This window comes from Mixophyes fleayi, chromosome 3 (genome assembly GCF_038048845.1).
Source record: "Mixophyes fleayi isolate aMixFle1 chromosome 3, aMixFle1.hap1, whole genome shotgun sequence".
In the NCBI taxonomy this organism is placed as follows: Eukaryota; Metazoa; Chordata; class Amphibia; order Anura; family Limnodynastidae; genus Mixophyes; species Mixophyes fleayi.
Window position 1 is genome coordinate 217,300,523 of NC_134404.1, and position 5,872 is coordinate 217,306,394.

General features: G+C 38.1%; 1 pseudogene; it reads right to left on the reverse strand.

Annotated features, from left to right (window-relative positions):
* Positions 1 to 4,214: 4,214 nt before the first annotated feature.
* On the reverse strand, positions 4,215 to 4,713 carry LOC142143223 (cold-inducible RNA-binding protein B-like; annotated as a pseudogene).
* Positions 4,714 to 5,872: the final 1,159 nt, after the last annotated feature.

A 5,872-nucleotide genomic window follows, 5' to 3' on the forward strand; every position in this document is an offset into this window, starting at 1 on the left:
TACCCCCAAGTCTCTCATTGATTAGAAGTGCTAGGCAACATATAAGCAAAATGTAATGCAAAAACACAATGTGAAAAATGACGTGAAGAAAGCTCAGTTTACCCTTGCATGTTGCCATTTATATAAATAAGTCTATCCCAAACTCTGGTCAAGTACTCATTCAATAAAGTGCAATGTAATAAATCTCAAATTGAATATAAGTCAGTTTTTCACTGCATGTTATAATTTTCCTATTGATGTCTGCTCCAAACATTAACTAAATGCTTATCAACATGCAATGAAACAAATCTCTGAATAAAGTAAATATAGTCCCAGTTTTTTTTTACTGCCTGTTAGCATATTACCATGAAAGTATTTCACGAATATTGGTCAGCTGCTCATTGAACGTTTGCTTTATAGAAAAGGTATGCATAGCCTTAAACTAATATATGTGTTCATGTAGTGAGTTTCTCTTTTCATTTTTATGCTGTCAGTTATTCAGAACGTACACTGAATTGCTATGGTATAGGAATAAATAATATTTGCATGTAATTTTTGCACCAATCTTATTAGTTAATTAGATGCCACATATGTCAGTGATTTTTTTTCACTCTATACGAGGAATTAAATTACCTGCGATGTCCCGTCAGAGCCTCGTATGATGAGACTCCATGGAATGTTAGATAGAGGAGCCAGCTAAAATCAGCAATGTGTTAGATACTGAAATACTTTGTGGTTTATGCACAAATCATGCTAGCCTCTGTCGACACTTCACTTAGAATTTAATTCTTACCTATATGTCTAGTTTTTGTGGCTAAATGGCTAGATTTGCAGGTAGACACCTGGGTTCCTGTTTTCATGTTGTAGGATTTCACACAATGTTTGTACATTTATACCTAAAATAAATGTGATATTTATTTATTGCTACATTACAATCAATCAAATGTCTAGCTTCTTTAACATTGTTCTCATTGATTAAAAGGATTAAATGTTTAAGAGTCAACATTTTATAGCATAATTATTCATGTGATCATTTTCCACCATGAAGAATAATGATTGTGTTATTCTTATTTCTGATGTGATGTCAAGCTTTGTTACTTGTGTATATTTGCCTTTCTCCATAATACATGGTCTGTATGTATCTATTTTTTGCAGCAAAGTTTTTTATTTCTTTAATTATCTTCTGTTTTCATGTTCTTTATGTCAGTGTTATTGTTTCTTCTCTTTCATTTATTTTCTCATTATGAGTAGAGATGTTTACTGACCCCCATGTTTTGGTTTTGGATCTGTATTATCTTTGTGTTTTGGTTTTTGCTTTGGCAAAACTGCCCTCTTGTGTTTTGGCTTTGGTTTTGAATCTGAATAATTTTGAAAAATTGCTAAAATATGCTAAAATCACATAATTTGGCTATTTCTTTTGTTCCTACATTATTATTAACCTCAATAACACTAATTTCCAGTCATTTCCCAAAAATTTTGAGCACCGCACAGGTCACAATATTATTTTCATACAGTTTCGGCCAAAGATTGTAGCGAGCTTGCTAGATGCGATAGAGCAACAACACAAACATACAGCAGTTTATATTACATCTAGGAAACATTTCCACACAGCAGTGGCAGAAAAGAAAAGTGGTCCAGGATGAAATTGTCCTTGGGCCCACCCACTCACCCATATGTTAAAAGTTTTAACAAACTCACACAGAAACAGGAGGTATAGCAGGTTCAGTTTAACAAACCAAGCATTTTAGCAACAAGGAGTGCCACATAGGTGGCTGAAGTATTTAGTTTGTTTGGCCCCCACAAAACAAGCTAACAATAGGCTTAAGGTGGCTGAGCTAACATTGCTGTTAAATAACTCTACAGTGGCAAGTCCTGCACCAGTGGAAGCAGCTAATGCCAGTGATAAGAAGTAGGCCATTGTCATGCCTGCAAAAGGCCAAAAAATCCACCTCTTATGTGTCCTAAATCCGGACAACAATTGACTAGCCATTTATAGAGTTTGTAAATCCAGAGTCAGTAGAGGTAGGGACTCTAACGATCTAGGAACCTCATCCATGTTACACCATTTGAAGTGAGTTCATTGCAAGCTCTTAGGAAATTCAGAAACTTAAACAAAAAAATGACAACAAGCAGTCCAGCATCAGCTAGCTCCCTTCTCTCAGCTAGATTCCAGAACCTGCTATCTACACTGTCAACACCTTCATCATCAATATCCTCACTAGTATAGGAGTTAGTCCTGCATCCAAGTTGCTATGGCTTGATGACACCTCCACTATCCAGGAATCCTCAGAAGAATCCTTGAGCCTTAGGCCTGCTCCTGCTGCTGGGGGTAGATCTTAAGCCCAAAAGCAGACCAAGAAGAAGACTACTAGTAGTTTAAAACAACAATTGACTGTTAAACAATCCTTTGCAAAAGGAAGCAAGTATGACAGCTGTCACCCAGTCGCACAGCGGATCACAGGCACAATGGTGACTATGCTAGTATTAGAACTGCATACAATATCCACCATTAATGCAGGAGTTTTTAGACAGTTAATTGAGGACCTGTGTCCATGTTGCCAAATTCCATCTCAACACCATTTTACTAGACAAGCAATTCCTCACCTGTACCAGGAGCTTATACAAAAATATTTATTGGGCTACAAAATGCCATTCTACCCACAGTACACTTAACCACAGATATGTGGAGAAACGGAACTGGGCAAAGTAAAAATTATATGACTGTGATAGCCCACTGGGTTGTTGAATCCGCTTCAGCAGCAGGAACAGCAGCAGCATCTAACAAACAACACCAGGGGGTTAATGTATCAAGGTACAATTTTTTTAGCGTGTTAAAAATCACAGCAAATCACGTGTTTTAACCCGAGATTTTAGTCCAAAACTCATCAACTCTTTTAAGCTGAGATTTTTTCCCTGATCTTCAAAATCTCTGGTCATCTCTGGCGCTTTACTGCGATGTAAAACACTCCCGTGTTTAGCTAACTCTCCTGTGTTGTAACAGCGTGTTCTATAAACACATCACTGTTACACTGTCCTGTCATACAGCCGGAGCTCCGGCATCAAGTCAAATCTATAAAAAATAGATCAAATAAAAAAAAAAATAAGCGTAGGGTCCCCCATCTATACAGTATTAACCCTAGTGCAGCCAGACTACTGCTGTTCCCTCCGATTTTCACGGAAAAAGCACTATGCAAACCAGCCGGGCAATGCCGGGTTAAGTGCACTTTGTACTGCTGTACATACTATAGACAGGAGACACTGTGAGTCCATAGGAGGGACCCTCGCTCAGCGTACATCTTCCACTGAGCGACATCAAGTAAGTTACCCTGGATTTTCACATATATTGTTTTTGGGACATTTTTCTTTTTCTTTTTTTTTTTTTTTTTTCTTCTTCTTTTTCTTTTTCTTTTCATGCCTACCTCCATGGATATGACCTCCAGGTCTGCTTAGTGCACTCCAATAATGGCAGTACCTTTTTGGGACATTTGATTCAACATCACCTCTAACAGGGCTGAAAGGGCATCTGTTTATTGACAAATTGGACAATCTGCAACACTGGTTCACAAACCCAGTGGACATTTATGTGCATGGACTGATTTCATTTCACCATTTGTCCATATATGTATGTACTTGTTTGATCTTTGTACTGGTATCATATTGTCTTTGCTTTATCAACATTGGCTCCGGCCGGAGCATCCATTTTTTACAATGTTTAATAAATAACAACAACTCTCCTTTTCGCCACACAAGCTTTACTTCCAGCGCCCAGAACCTGATATACTACGTTTAAACACTTAAACTGTGTGGTCCTGACATTGCTGCTTTAAATTAACATTAATCTAAGTCGCGATGATGTCAAAGTGTAGTGCCGGACACCTCTTCATTTGGAATAAGTTGCGGTCAGCATGCTGGTGCCATCGGAGATGTGCAGCGTTGGCTTTCAGATACTGTATATACTCGAGTATAAGTCGACCCGAATATAAGCCGAGGCACCTAATTTTACCACATAAAACTGGAAAAAACTTATTGACTCGAGTATAAGCCTAGGGTGGAAAAGAGCGTAAATTTAAAAGCCTCAATGGAACAGCAAAACATAGTAGGGTGAGAAATCTAACAATATGAAACCATAACATTAAAAGTAACAATATAAAAGTTATTAGCTTTACACCCTTTAGGACAGCTGTTCCGTTACTACCAGTGAGGCTGTAGAGATACTTAAACAGATATAAAAAAGTATTTTACTCATTGTGTGTAGCATAGCTATCATAGCTGTCTCTGTAGGACCCTCCTGAGCGATCACTATAACCTCCTTGACTCCTGCCACTTCCATAATAATCCCTTGAGCCACCACTGCCACCATATCCTCCACTCCTGCTCTCAAACCTGCTGCTTCCATAGCCCCTGTCACCGCCACCACGTCCTCTGCCACCACGGAAGAATCCTCTTCCTCCAGATGAGCCTCCTCTCCTGTCACCGGAGGACTTGCCAGCCTGATCCACACGAATCTGACGTCCATCCACAGACTTTCCATTCATTGCCTGCAAGGCATCTTTGGCATCCTCTGAGTTCTTATACGTAACAAAGCCAAATCCCCTGGATCTCTTAGTTTCCCGCTTCCTTTACCACAACCACCTCTGTGATCAGACCATATTTGCAGAACACCTCTTCCAGATTCCCCTCGTTGGGGTCAAAGCTCAGACCGCCGATAAAAAATTTGGATTGTCTGGACAGAACAAACGAAAGGCGAGGACGCAGAGAGAGAGAGATTTTTTACTTACCCCGCATGCGTTCCAACAACAGGAAGTTTGGCATTTGGAACGCAAGTATGCGTTGTTGAAACGCATATGCAGAAGTTAACAGCCGAGGGACCGGACACCAGGTAAGTTCACCCGTGTATAAGCCAAGTGGCCTTTTTCAGCATACAAAAATGTGCTGAAAAACTCGGCTTATACACGAGTATATACGGTAAGTCTATTTATATTCAAATCGCTTTTCTCTAAATTCGTTTTTTATTTGTAGGTCTCCTCGGTGTTGGAATTGGGGGTAATCATTTTAACGATTACCACCAGCTTCTTTGTAACAAATATGTTAGGTCTGCAGCCGGAAAGGAATCCCTCAGAGCATTCTAAAACGTCTCTACCTGTCCATATATTTTGTCACTGTGTAATTTCTCCAAAACACTTGAAGCGCATTATATGCTTGGAAACATATGTCTTACTTTGGATATTTTAGTGTGAATGCAAGAAAGCAGGCTTGTCTAGTGTATTCCTTTGCCAGCAAACTTATTGTCAAGTGGATGTATATGTCCATTGTAATAATATATACATTCATTTGGCAATGTAGAGTTAACAGGGTTTTTGATGCATATATGCATTCAGCTTATATACCCATGAAAATTATTTAACCTTTCAATAATTTTTAAGTGCTTGCATTATTCTTTTAATTTAGGAAAATGTTGACTCTTTCAAATCATTTCTGCATAATACTTCAAAGACCACAAGAGAGTTAACAGTATTTTTGGATTAACTACCTTGCGGAGGTTTAAATAGTAAAATTGCTATTAAATGTAATATTAGAATATGATTTCTATAATTCTAACAAAAAATCTCACATCATCTTGATTACTTTGAAACAGCTTCTTGCAGCCTCTCAGTAGGTAAATGAGTAATTATTATAATCAAAGCAATGAATCAAATACATTATCCATTCAAACCTTGAGCTGCAATCTTAACTTTTGGAATAATTAAAATATTTTATGTAATGTATCACAAATAAATTACAACATTTATCTTTGTAAATATATGATTTTTCTACATCAAGGTTATTAAAAGGACATGATACAGTTCATAAGCCCCTACTGTGCTCCGAAGCATCACACAAACGGACTGAAAGC